This window comes from Balaenoptera ricei, chromosome 2 (assembly GCF_028023285.1).
Source record: "Balaenoptera ricei isolate mBalRic1 chromosome 2, mBalRic1.hap2, whole genome shotgun sequence".
Classification (NCBI taxonomy): Eukaryota; Metazoa; Chordata; class Mammalia; order Artiodactyla; family Balaenopteridae; genus Balaenoptera; species Balaenoptera ricei.
In genome coordinates, this window is record NC_082640.1 from 163,694,304 (window position 1) to 163,708,360 (window position 14,057).

General features: G+C 44.6%; 1 protein-coding gene across 7 annotated transcripts in view; it reads left to right on the plus strand.

Annotated features, from left to right (window-relative positions):
* The window catches only part of NRXN3 (neurexin 3), a 1,690,724-nt gene that overhangs the window by 234,406 nt on the left and 1,442,261 nt on the right, over nucleotides 1-14,057 (plus strand). The gene's annotated exons all lie outside the window — the stretch shown is intronic.

The following is a 14,057-nucleotide window of genomic DNA, read 5'->3' on the forward strand; positions in this document are numbered from 1 at the left end:
AAGGGAATGTCCAGGCAAGGGATATGAATGAGGGACTGGGACATTACAATGGGGAAAGTAAAATGTTCTACTGCTCTGGAGTTTAGTAGAAATCGTAATACGACTCTGGAGATAATTATTAGGATGGCAGTGATTGGCTTGAGGGAGTGAGGAGCTGTGCCTCATTCAGTTCACTGTGTGGATCAGAGTGCATGCTTAGTAAATGCATGTTGATTGAATATTAGTACCAAAACGTGTTCTGTGAGCTCAGATTCCTATGCTGGGTTATCCTTGAATGTCAAGATGGAGTAATAAGAAAAGCTAATCCTAATTGGAGGGTAAATTATGAAGAAGAGATGAGTTCTGCTGAATAGTAGAATAATATCCTCAAGTGGAAGCATTGGACAGGGAGACATAAATACAGAGCTTGCCTATCTATCTGTCTGTCTATCTGTCTGCCTATCTGTCTGTCTGTCTATCTATCTGGCTATCTATTTTTCTATCTATCTATCCATTCATTTATCTCTCTCATTTTTTTTTATAAAATCTTTTTTTTTTCTTAATTAATTAATTAATTTATTTATTTTTGGCTGTGTTGGGTCTTCGTTTCTGTGCGAGGGCTTTCTCTAGTTGCGGCAAGTGGGGGCCGCTCTTCATCGCGGTGCGCGGGCCTCTCACTATCGTGGCCTCTCTTGTTGCGGAGCACAGGCTCCAGACGCGCAGGCTCAGAAGTTGTGGCTCACGGGCCTAGTTGCTCCGCGGCATGTGGGATCTTCCCAGACCAGGGCTCGAACCCGTGTCCCCTGCATTGGCAGGCAGATTCTCAACCACTGCGCCACCAGGGAAGCCCCTCTCTCTCTCATTTATTAACCACCTGGTTTCAGGAGAACTTCAGGTAGGTTATAAGACAGATTTAATGCAGATTAGCATCATTAGAGATAAAAATGACAAAAGATAAGCCTTCATCCAGAGGTCGATCTTCTGTGGTTCTGCAGTGACATGGCCTACAGATGACTGAAATGTAAGAGTAACTGTAATTCTTGATTTAAGCATTTATTTCAACTTCATCTTCCACCAACCTCATTCCAGATACTGCAGACATGGAGGAAAGTAGACAGACGCTTGGCCCTCCTCTCAGCAAAAGGCAGGTAACAGTGGCACAGGTGATTGAGTCATACAGGGAGGGCTGGTTGAACATATGCCCTTGGGAGGTGATAAAGCAGATAATTGGGTGGTCCTTCTCCACTCTTTAACCTGGGCTGCTCTTTTGTAGCCACACGGTGCTTTGCTTACTTTTTCTCCCCATATTTGAAACTGAAACAGGAAAAGTATGGTCTGCCTTCCCATGGTCTCCCTGCTTAATATAATATTCTATTATTTTCTCGGCTACTAAAATATTCTATTATCACTGACCACTTCCTCCTCTGCTCAGTGTTTTTGTCACTGGCTGCAGTTTACATAAAATGACACAGGCTTGTCAGCTTGAATTACCTTTAGTGTGAGTGCTGTGGATGGGGAGGGGGATTCCGGGTGTGCTGATGAATTCCTGCAACTGCCAGGGCTGGGAGCCTGGCTGGGAGCCAAGTGGGTTGTGGACAGATGCTTTACATGCTGGGTCGACTTGGCTCAGCTCATATTCCCAGGTTCTGACCTGGAGCTGGAGGAGGGACACATTCATTCACTCGGCCTGCACAGAAATATTGACTTAACATCTGCTATGTGTAGGGCATAGAGTCCTTGTGCACTTGAGAGTCAACTGCAGGGGTCCCTTCCCCCATGAAGTCTACTCTGCTACCCACGTAGGAGATGCTGTTCCATTGTCTCATTTATTTATCTTGGGAGGGAAAAGAGTTTTTTTTCCCATTTCATGAATGAGGGAACTGAGACGTGTTTTAAGCACCTTGCCTAAGATCGCATAGCTAGTGAGTAGATGAATCATAATTGAGACTCTGTTTACTTTGAAGTATGGGTTTGTTTCAACACCACCACACGTTGTAAGGAAAGACACCTTCAGAAAAGACTCTTTTATAAGACACGTTAAGGGTTGAAAAGTTTGCTTAGGGAGGGCCCATAGAGGAGTAGAAATTAAGGTGGGCTTTGAGCAGATGACAAAGAAGCTCAGTCCAAACTGGCTTAAGCAAAAAGGAGGGTTTATTGGCTCATGTAACTGCGAAGACGTCACCAAGGTCTGGATTTCCTTCAGTGTGTTGTTGTCTCCTTCTGTGTTGGCTTTATCCTCAGGATCTGCTCACTGACTTCTGGACTCTCCCACCCAGTAGCAGTAGCCCCCTTCCCTCCTGGCAGTGGGATGATTGCAGGAGTTTAAGGCCCCCAGACAGTTCCTGAGCTCACCTTCTCTCATTGGACCCAACTGTGGCCGGGGGGGGGGGGGTACAAATTAATGGGCCATTCAGCACTTTCCCCCAGAGGGCATAAGTGAAACTAGAAGAGAGGCAAGTTCCCCAGAGGAAAATGAGGGTGGGAGCAGGGGAGATGGATGCTTGGTGGCCTACCAGCATCCCCTAGCAGAGGACTTAGAGAGGCAAGGGGAGCAGAAATACAGCAGGAGCAGTGGTGGCACCTAGGGGTGGGTGGGTCTCGGTCAGGGGTCAGGATACTAGCTCTGCAGCTCTGCCTTTGCCAGCCGTGACTTCTTACCAGTGCCATCTGACCCTTGAACCGCCATGTTGCACTTGATAACTCCCTCTTGAACTCCAGTGGGCGGGGGGTGGGGGGATGGGTCTTAGAATAATGAGGCATAAATAAGTATATCCAGTAGGGTGGGTCATATCAGTGTAAATGGGTGGTGGTCCTTCCCCTGGTTGCTCCTAAGATTCTCTGTCTCTGCTCTGGGGCTGCACAAACCCTGCACCATAAGGGTCCATTGATGTTGGTTCCTGGCCACGCCCTCCAGTATAAGTTGGGTCTTATAGGTCACCATCTGCTCAGGGATAAAGCAGCCTGTAAGGAGACAGAGAGAGGGTCTCAGGGATTGGAAGCCTGTTGAATGGTCCTAGGAGGATGCAACACTTGTTGTTTCACCAACCCTCTATTAACCAATGCCTAGGTTTGTTCGAGGGGCTTATGCATCTGGGGGTTTATGCTGAAGTCATGAGGAGGAAGCTCAGTGTTTGGTCCATCAAACCATAGAGCTCATGTGTTTTTTTCTTTCTCAGAGAAGCTTCATGGGTAATGGGAAAGAATGCTGTCCTAGGAGGAATCAGGAGACATAAGCTTGGTCTGCATCTACTGTTCCTCATTTGACTTTTTTTTTTACAAATTACTTTAATTTCTGAGCCTTTTCTGTAAAGTGGGGGTGAGAGTTCCTTCCAGGTTTGTGAGGATCAAACAAGAAAGTAGGCAACAGCATGCCTGACTGCTGGTCAGCTCCCAACAGAGTTTTTCTTCTCTTCTTTCCTCAGAATTATTTTACATTCAAGCTTTGTTACCCTAGCAGAGAAATCCAGGTTATGCTTTGGAAGGCCATTCCTGCCTGTGTTTGAGTCAAACTAGATTTAGCAGGTGCAAAGGGCTGCAGAAGTGACTTGACGGTTGATAGAATTACAGCCAGGATTCTGACGGGCATCAGGAGCCCCGAGTGCTGACTCCTTGAGCGCCACACTGCAGTCACCCTCTGAGCTTACCCCCCCCACCCCCGTGCTTTGTTCCTTTGTAAATGATGCCACACCACGCCCAGTTACACTTGGGAATCATCCTAGCTTCCGCGTCTTTGCCTCTCTTTTCTGCTGCTTAGCCTCTCCGTTCTGCCTTTACACATCCCATCAGTCAATGAAGTCCTATTGATTTTATAACCAAATCCCGCTTAAACCCACACCATCCTGTTCATCCCTCGTGTTCCAATGCTGCCTCGTCCCTCACTGAACTCTTAACAATTGCTGCCTCGCCGTGCATGGCATAAAGAGTACTCAACAAATGGCTTTTGAATGAATGAGGAATGAGATAATGAGATAGGTAAAATTTAGTGAAACATTTAGGCCCTGAGTTCCTAAACTTCTCCTGTTTGTAAGATAAGCATGAGTCAGTATTTCTAGGAATATTTATGGGAAAGAACTAGGTCCTTCTGCCTCTAACCTACCATGTGTCTGAAGTCATGATTTCCCCCCATTTTATAGAGATGTTTAACAAGTACACATCAGCCGAGGTGCTTGTTTCTGCAGGGAAGACCATCCCCAAGTCTTCCCACGTCTTGAGGGAGATATCCTCCCCTACCCCTCTGAGCTCTCATTTCACCATCCTCATTTAGCCGGGCTCTGGGAAACTTAATCTAAGGCTGTGCAATGCTAGAAGTGCCCGCTTCACAGCTTGTCAGGGAGGAGAGGCAATTTACTTACCCAACTGAATTACCTGTTTATACTTCTGCTCTCCCAAGCATGCATCAGAACAAGAAGACAGTAGAAGAAATTGTTAACACTGTACGGGACTTGTGGTCCACACCAAGAGAAATTTAGCCTGTGAAAATGCTTTCTTTCTTTGGTGGGGAATCTCTTTCTCCATCAGAACTGCCTCCCTCCCCTCACTTGCCTTGCAACAGATTTTATTTTACAGTATCTCTGCTGAAGGTACTTTTCCTCTGAAAACAGAAACACCTAGCTGACTGCTCACAACTCTCTACTGCTTTGATGGCAGCCTAGGGACTGAAGAACAAGGCTGTTTTGTAAGTGCCTCTGAGGAGCTGACTTTAGGATGCTGCAAAAAAGACAAGTATCAGAAAATTCTCATGAGTGTGACAGTCCTCAAGGCAGGAAGAGTTCCTGGTGGGCCTCCCCTCTGCATGCTGGAGGAAAGAAGAAACACGTTACACCATCATCATCATAAGTCAGGTTGAGCATGGACATTTCTGGTGGGGTGGGACGAGGATTCCATCTCAGGCTGAGAGCTCTTCCTGAATGGCTGTCCCAACCAACATGTCTGTTTCTCAGCTATTAATAGAAACTATCATTTGGACTGGCATTCAAACATTTGGCACCTGAGGTGGGAGAGGGCAGAGCCTAAGGGGGCAGAGGGCATTTGGGAATATCTGGGCTTGCTTCTTGATTTTCCCGAAGCCAGTTCTGGTCGTGAGGCTGAAGGGCAATAGGAAATAAAGTGGCACACAGATGGAGGGAGATTGTTGGGCAGGTGGACCTCAGTCTCTACTGTTCTGACTAGACATTGTGACTGAACGAGCTTTTTTTTTCCTTATGATACTCTCTCAGGACTGTTTTGATTTTAAGTGACTGGGCCAACCCAAACTGCTTTAAGCCAAAAGGGAATTTTAGTGGAGTCCATAAGGAGAAAATCTAGGAGTTGTTCTGGATTGAGGTACAGCTATTGTACCTACATCAAGTAGCTATTTGATGCAGAGCTATTGTACCTACATCAAGTAGCTATATGATGCAGAGTCTCATGTGACGGTGCCAGGTTTCATGTTCTCATCTTTCAGCTTAGTTCTGTTCTCCTCTTGCCTTATGATCACAGGATTAATGTAGCAGCTCCAAATCTCACTCTGCTTAGCTTCTGTCTGGGGGTGGGGGTGGGGTAATATAAGAGCTCCTTTTCTGAATAATCGGAAAAAGAATCCTGGGCTTTTCTTTTATTGACCCTACTAAGTTGCCTGCTTCTTCCTGGAGCAGGCACTGTGCCCAGAAAAAGAAGTTATACTGATTATCTTAGGCCAGTTGGTATAAGGATGGAATGAGAGAGGGTAACCAGTGAATCCTCAAGAAAATTCAGTTCACCCTGGAGAAAGGTCATGACTTCTTCACTGGTAACTTCTCAAGTGATGACTTACATCTTAGGTCCTTCAGACAGTATTTTCTCTCCAGGGCTGGCAGCATCAAGAAGACCCACACCCTCTTATTCTCCTTCTTACCCATCAATACATGAAGTCTCAGCAGTTGCCCAAAGTGACTCAGGGACATGGAGAATAAGAAGAAATAGCTCAAGAGACTATAATGCATAAATTGGCTGTTTCAATGGCCCTGTAGTTCTTTCACTCCTGAGTCAGGGTGCTTATTTAGAGCGGAGGGACGCAGAACATCTTTGCTCCTACAAATGGTGTTGGTTGGGTAACAGCATATGAGGAGATATGTGGGTGGGAGTGGCTGATGTCAGGAGGGCTGAGTTGGAACGTTGGATTCAAGTCAAGAGAAAAGTCCTGAGGTTTCAGTTGATGAAGAGAAACCTCCTTAACGGAAAGATGTGAACTTCTGGCAGCCTCTCTGTAAGGATGAAGAAAAAGAAACCAAATTCTGGAATGACTAAAACTCCACTGGACACAGACTTGAGGCATATCATATAGGGGCTACTAGGTGGGAAGGCAGGGCCTCCTGCCCTGAGTAGTACTGCTCAGTGATTTTCTGCCCTTGACCCTGGCAAAGGCAACTTGGTAGAGAACACTGACGCTACTTACCTACGGGACTTTGGATAATTCACTTACTCTTATCAAGTCTAGCTTTCCTAATCTGTAAATGGGGATAATAGAAATAGCTACTTCATCAAGAAATCGTAAAAATTGAATGAAATAATGTTATGTAAAACCTGGCACAAGCTCAGCCCATGGTAGAAAACGTAATATCAGCTTCAGCTTTTTCCTCCCTGTCTGTAAACTCTAACCTAGATACTCAACAACTTGGAAGTTTTTCCCTCAACTCAGTACATGACTTCGTGACACTAAGCATGTCGATAATAAGTGACTAAAATTAACTTGTCGTTAATGTTTCTTTCTTTTTTCCCTTTTTTTTGGATTTAGTATTTTTTGAGCAGTTGCACCAGCCCACAGAAAAATGGAGGTTCAGTGGGCCCCGCCCTTCCTGAAGCACAGTCATTGGATCAGAGCCACTTGTGTTGGAGTCCCTGCTCTGCCCCTGACTAGCTATGTCATCTCTGGAAGTAAATTGAATCTCTCACCTCAGAATTTTGCTCAGTAAAATTAGGTTAAATGATATTTGCCCGGAAAGTTACTGTGAGGATTTGAGACAATTCATGTTAAAGCCTGGCCTTGTTACAATTCTTTACATCATTAGTGACCATTCTGTGGGATTTTACAATTCAGAATGTTACTGTATGGCAGTTTGTGGAAGGATATAGCCCTGGAGTACCCCATCTGGTATTGGAGGAGCCCCCTAAAATGGCCATACATAGACATTTCTGTAAAATCCAAGTCCACCAGAGCAGTTGCTCCTAACGTTCCCCTGTCCAAGCATGGGGCCAGGTTGACTGCCAGGTTGCTTTTTCTAAGGGACGACCCTGCTTTCATGCTTCTGTGATTTACTTATAGAACAGATTACCACATTGGGTGAGAGGTTGGATTTCATCGACCTCAAATGTCCTTTTCCAACTCCGAGATTCTACGTGCCTATGATTTCACTTCCCTTTGGGAAATAACCCTTACAATTGCTAGTGGTGTGGCCTTGAACAAGTTACTTAACCCCTCTATTCCTCAATTTCTTAATTTTAGAATGGAGCTAATTCTAATCTCCACATCCTAGGACAGTTGTGAGATTTAAATAGAAAATGTATGTAATTGCTGAGCACAGTGTGGCAGGACTTCAGTGCTGCTCACAGATGGCCAGTTCTCTCCTCATGTGGGCTGTAGTAGGGTGACACTTCCTGGATCCCTTGTTGTAGGATGGGGCCATGTGACTAAGTCCAACCAATGAGTAGTGGGTCAAAATGAGGTCTGTAACTTCTGGATCAGAGCATTTTATTGCCAATATGTGACTTCTGGCTCAGTCACCTTAACATTTGGGATGGTGGCAATTTAGCATGCCTGACCTCCCTACCCTTGGCCAATGTAGTATGAGGGAGAATAACTTTTGGTGTATGGAGGGACTAAGATTTTGGAGGTGTTCTTCCTGCTGCATAACCTGGCCTCTAGGGCCCAAGGTCATCGCTAGCATCACGGGCACTTGCTATGTGCCAGACACACGTTACTCCACACTTTATAATGATACCTGAGAAAGATGTATCATTATCATCCTCATATTTATATGGGGAAACTAAGGTCAGAAATGTGAAGTAACGTGCCCAAGGTCACCCTGCTAGTAAGTGGTAGAGGGAGGATTTACACCCACATTGTCTGACTTTAGAGCTCGTGCTCTTAGTCACTATTCTGCAGACTCCATAGACCAAGCCTGTGGTTTCCTGGTGCGATCAGCCAATATTAATGCTGCCTTCCCTTTCTCTTGAACTGCATCCCCTGTAGTTTCATTTGGAAATGACTTCCTCTGTTGGCTTTTACTCTTCAGAGTGGTGGTGAGGCTGAGAAATCAGCAGAGTGGCCTGCTGTGGTTATCTAACTCTCAAGTTGTCACAGGAAGTCTCTCATCTTCTTTGCTTGACCGCTTTTTGGTGTTTAACCTGTTATTTAAACCAAAATCTTTGGTATGGAGACAAGAAACTTCTTAAGAATATGGAAGGCATTTTTTCCTATCTTTTCTTGAAGGCACTGAAGTGGTTATCTTGAGTCCTAGAAACAGAGACTGAGATGGGGGTTCTTGTGTATATGATATGCTATTAATGAAGTGCTTTGGGGAGAAACCTGTAAAGAAATGAGGGCGGCAGGATAGGGCAGGGAAAGAAGCTAAGCAAAGATGTAGTATAGCTGAAGTCTAGCTTCAGCCTCACTCCATGAGGGAGCTATGGTGTATGATTTGTACTATAAAGAGCTTGTTCTGCATTGAGGCAAGGGGACTGAGCCTTCATTCCCCTGAGTAGGTTGGTCATTGGCCTTGGTTGTAACCTCCTAGGTATCTCCAGGTGAGGTGGTTCCCATTGGCTAAAGGCAATCCTCCAAGAAGGATGCAGGTGTGAGCTAGTTACAGCCAACACCTGCAGCAATTGGGAGATGGGTGCACCTGCCAGGTAAAGGAATCTGGAAGACATACCAAGAGCATCTACTACAGTTTGAGGTCAGTGACTCATCCTTTCCAAATCTGTGCTTTTTCAGGGAGTGATAGGGTCAAGCTAAGGGGAGGCAGCAAAGTGTGTAACACAGCAGTGGAACGTGATCCCAGTGGGGCCTTATTACACGCTTTTTGTTGACATCCAAGAGTTGTGTCTGTGACTGTGAGGGCAAGGTGGTCAAAGACCTCTGTCCTGACCTTTGGACCTGGAACTGATACATGTCGCCTGTCACTTGAGAAAGTTTTCTCTTTACTTTCTACCTTTTTAAATGGTCAAAGTGGCTGCCAAAAATGTTTTGGCAACTCTTGGGATGTTTTCCTTCCGAGTGAAATAGGCAGCTTCAATCTGATAGGTCCAGAATTAGCAACTCAGACTAATAATATTAATACTAACACCAACACCAACACAATTTATTAAATGCCTGCTATGTGACAGGGGCTTTAGTTGTATAACTGTTTTATCTAATTCTCCCTATGACCCTGCAAGATAAGGAATAGTAGGATCCTTTTTCTGGTCCAGATAATAAATATCAGGGAAGGTCAGCAATTTTTCCAAGGACACACTGTTAAAACAGTTTGCATGTAAGTAGTACAGGAAACAAGTCACAGCATCAAAGAATGGAAGATTAAGGAGAAAATGATGAAAAAGCACATACTCACCAAAGAGCAGAAAATATCGTACTGTACAATAGGGAAGTCTCACGTTTTTGATTAATATAAAAATCTTGCCATGATGAGTGTGGGGGAAGAGAGCAAGGCAAGGCTGACATGCTGTAGATGGGATTTGGTTCCAGTGCGTCTAACTCTGAAGCTGAAACATCTTACTTTGCTATACTGTTTTAATAAACACGTGATTTTAAGATGTCTACCCACTTAGCTCTGAACCATGAATTCTAGTATAGAAGAGTGGTTAAACACTCAGACCTTGGAGGGAGGCAGACTTGAGTACTGGCTCTGTGACTTGGGGAAAGTTACTTAACCTCTCTAAGCCTCAGTTTCCCATGTGTCCAATGGGGATAAGAATACTTAGCTTGTATAACTCATGTGGATTAAATGACATCATGTATGTAAAATGCCTATCATATAAAAAACACCTATTCTCTACCAGTTATTATATATATATATAATATATCCATGAGGAGCTTTCCATCTAGTTGGGGAGGAAAAAACAGTTTCAGTCTATTGTTTAATAATAAACAACTACAAAAATTGGTGGCTTGAAACAACAATGATTTATTATTTAGCATGGTTTTGTGGGTTGACTGGGTGAACCACCCCGTCATGTTGCACATCATGTCAGCCTGGTCTCTCAGGTGGTTGCATTTAGCTGGGAGCTTAGCTGAGCTCTAAGAAGGGATGTTCAAGGAGGCCTATGGTCCTCATTCGCACGCTTCTCATCATCAGTAGTCTAGCTCAAGCTTCTTATATGGCAGCTGGACTCCAAGAGCCCCCAGACTGAAGCACCCTGCCTTTTTAAACGTTAGGCCCGGAGTTAGCAGACTGTCACTTCTATAGATAAAGCAAATACATGGCCACTCCAGATTCAAGGGGGAGGGGAATCAGACTCCAAGTCTTATTGGGCAGAGAGGCATGACTGTGTTGGAAGAGGAGGAGTTATTGGCAGCTGTATTAGTCAGGGTTCTCCAGAGAAATAGAACCAATAAGAATATATATATATATATATATGGAGATTTCTTGGCTCTTGTGGTTATGAAAGCTGAGAAGTCCCACGATCTGCCATCTACAAGCTGGAGAACCAGGAACGCTGGTGGTGTAATTCAGTCTGAGCCTGAAACCCTGAGAATTGGGGATGAGGTGGGGTAGGGCTGATGGTGTAAGTCCTGATCTGAGCCTGAAAGCCCTAGACGAAGGGCAGGAGACGATGGAGGTCTCAGCTCAAGCACAGAGAGTGTATTTGCCCTTTTTGTTGTATCCGGGCCCTCAGTGGATTGGATGAGGCCCACCCAGAGTGGGTTTTCTTAACTCAGTCTACTGAATCAAATGTTAATCTCTTCTGGAAACACCGTCATAGACACACCCAGAAATGATGTTTCACCAGCTGTCGGGGCATCCCTTAGCCCAGTTGACACATAAAATTAACCATCACAGCAGCCATATTTGAAGACTCTCTCTTGTGGAAACATTCATTTTAGACCTTACTGTCTGACAGAGTGCTGCCTTTGAGCTACAGATATTTACCATGAAGGCTGATACCCTGTGGAGTGCGTTAGTTTTTTTAGAGATGACTTAACAGAGCTTCAGTTGGACCCTGCGTGAAGGATGGGAAATTGCTATGGAAGGAAAAAGGAGAGGGTCTATCTGTGGTTCTGATTTTTCACCCATGTGAACCAGGACAAACTCTGTAAGTTGGAGAGGGAAGATGGGGACCCTGATTTTAACTGTCAAATTGATCTAGAGTTGTCAGATGGGATAATTTAACCCTCAAATGAGGGTGATTTATCCTGTGTATTGTAATCAGATAGTCATCTAAGTTGTTCCCTATGAGCTCTGGTAAATCACTTTTAGTACATATTGAAAGTGACAATATTGTATTTTATCACCGAATTGCCGTCTTACAGTAATAACTAATGCATGTCATCGGCTTTGGCTCCAGCACTGAATTACACTCACTTGGAGGCACATAGATCCAGACGGGAGCTGTCACTTCTGTCTGCTCGTCCATGGCTGGGACAAAGAGGTTGGTAGGGAAACTGTACTGTTGCAACCTTTGTAGATTAGCTGGTTCAGAGATACCTGTGGTCTCGTGAAGCATGGAACTTTCTCTTCAGTGCAGTTTGGGTCAGTATGATCTAGGGTGGACCTAGTAATTCTATTGAATGAGTGATGAGTGCTTTGATGACTAAAGGTAAGGATCTTATTTAAACAGAGAAATAAGGACTGGTCAGGAATCAGGCTCAAATTCTCCCTCCCTGGTCTGGCTCCTGCCCACGTGTCCAGCCTCAGCTTGCTCTGATCCCCACCTTGAACTTTCCGCTCTACCTGTACACACCGTACTCTGCTTCTCTGCACCATTGTTCATGTCCTTTTCTTTGCCTGGAATGTGCTCTCCCAGTTACCCCACCAATTCCCCTGGTCAGGGAAGATGCACTGCAAACACCCCCTCCCGGGTTCCTCACTCCTCTCATTGTTTCATTCGTCACACTGCATTATCATTAATTATTTATGCCTCTCGCTCTGCCACTAGACAGACTGTGAGCTCCTTGAAGCCAGGAACTCATTTTAATAATGTTGGTATCCCAACCAACCGGCACAGGACTGATTGACCCAGATGCTGAATATGTTTCCCTTTAGCTCAGGGGTTTCCTGTTTTGACGTTACATATCTGGATGGGAATCAGTATGAGTATTTACTGCAAAGGTGAAATTTATATGGCTCTGGAACAAAAGCCTGGGCAAGGGCCCAGAGATAGATTAGTCTGGAAGGGCTTGGAAGTATTTGTACATTTAGCATTAAGTGAGAAATTAAGCAAGTCTTCACACTGATGAATTTGAGTTCAGCTTTATTTCTGGAGGCCTTCCTGTGTTAGAAATAAGATTGAATGATCATTTCATTCATGCTGGTGGATTGGGGTGTCAGATCTCACAGAGCTTCCCAAACCATTTGCCTTCAGTTCCCTGTTCCTCACCCTGCCCTTAGAAATGAGGAATCTGAGAGTAAGTTCCAGGGGTGGTAGGAGAAGGGAGAATGCCTTCCCACATTCCTAGCCCAAGTGCATGCACTTCTTCCTTTGAGAGAAGTGAAAGGTCTCTGAGCCTAGGAACTGGATCTCCCCTTTCAAACTGTAATCTGTAGGCAGATGGGGCAAGAAACCCCATGCAGGTTCAGAGACAGATGTCGGTGTGTGCCTTACAAGGAAACAAGGCAAGTGCAGGAAGAAAGGTGGCAGGGGTCTTCAAAAAGAAGCCTCCTCTACATCTTTTATTCTAGGTGCATGCCTCATGAAAGTTATTCTGGTAGTAATGATAATAATACTACTATTACTACTACTAATAATGATTTATATATATTGAAAGTTTTCTACATGCTAGGTGCCATGCCAGACTTTTTACTTGGCCTCCTTGATTTCAACTCGCAACTTCATGAGAAAGATAAATCTGATTTTCATGTTATGGATGAGGCACAGAGAGACAAAGATAACTTGCCCAAGGTTGCATAGCTAATTAATGGAGGAGCTGGGATTTGCACTCAGGCAGTCTAACGGAGAACTATAGTCCTAACCTTGGCACTATATTACTTCCCAAATAATAATAATAAGGATAACAACAATAGTAAAAAGTGCAACTAATGTTTATTGGGTGCTAACAGTGTGCTGGACCCTTGCCAGGCTCTTTACATGGAAAGCCTCATTTCCTCTCACCACAGCCTTTGGAGCAGGTCATTATTATTGTCCTCATTTTAGAGGTGGAGTGACTGAGACTTAGAGATTCAGCACCATGTCTGAGGTCACACAGCTAGTTCACAGCGGATCTGGATTCATTCTCAGGCTCTGCATCTCCTGAGACCCCTGTCCCATTTTTTTATCTTGGTTCAGGAAAAGTTTTCTTTCCATCAATCCAGATCTCCTTCTCAGCAGCCAGTTCTCATCTCCTTCCTGAAGATGAGACCCAAAGAGAATTACCGTCTTCTTCGAAGGCAAAGGCCATATGTCAGTGAAGAGGGTGGTGGATTCTCTTGGGGAGCGTGGGCTCCAAAAACAGTAGCGCTAAAGAACAACTAAGAGCGCATATCAGAAGGAACAGTTCTAGAGACTGGGTGAATGGGAACCTGTTTCATCCCACTGTATTTGAAGCCAGAACACCATGTCATGACACTGACCTGCACTAGGGGCTATATTGGTGACCAAGGAAAATTGACCTTCTGTAGGCTTTTAGTACCATTGGTAGTGAGGACTTTACGTGTGTATGTTTATGTATTTGTATATTTGTATATACATGTATGTATATATGTACACACACACACACACACACACACACACACACACACACACACGAAGTCCTCACTACCAATGGTACCAATACACAGCTTTGGGGGGTAGGAGGAGTACCTGTTATGTGCAGAGCACTCAACTTATGCTTTTGGGCAGAGGCGATTTAAAAAAAAAGATGGAGTGGTACCATTTGCCCTAAGCTGTCATGGAAGTCTAAGCAGAGA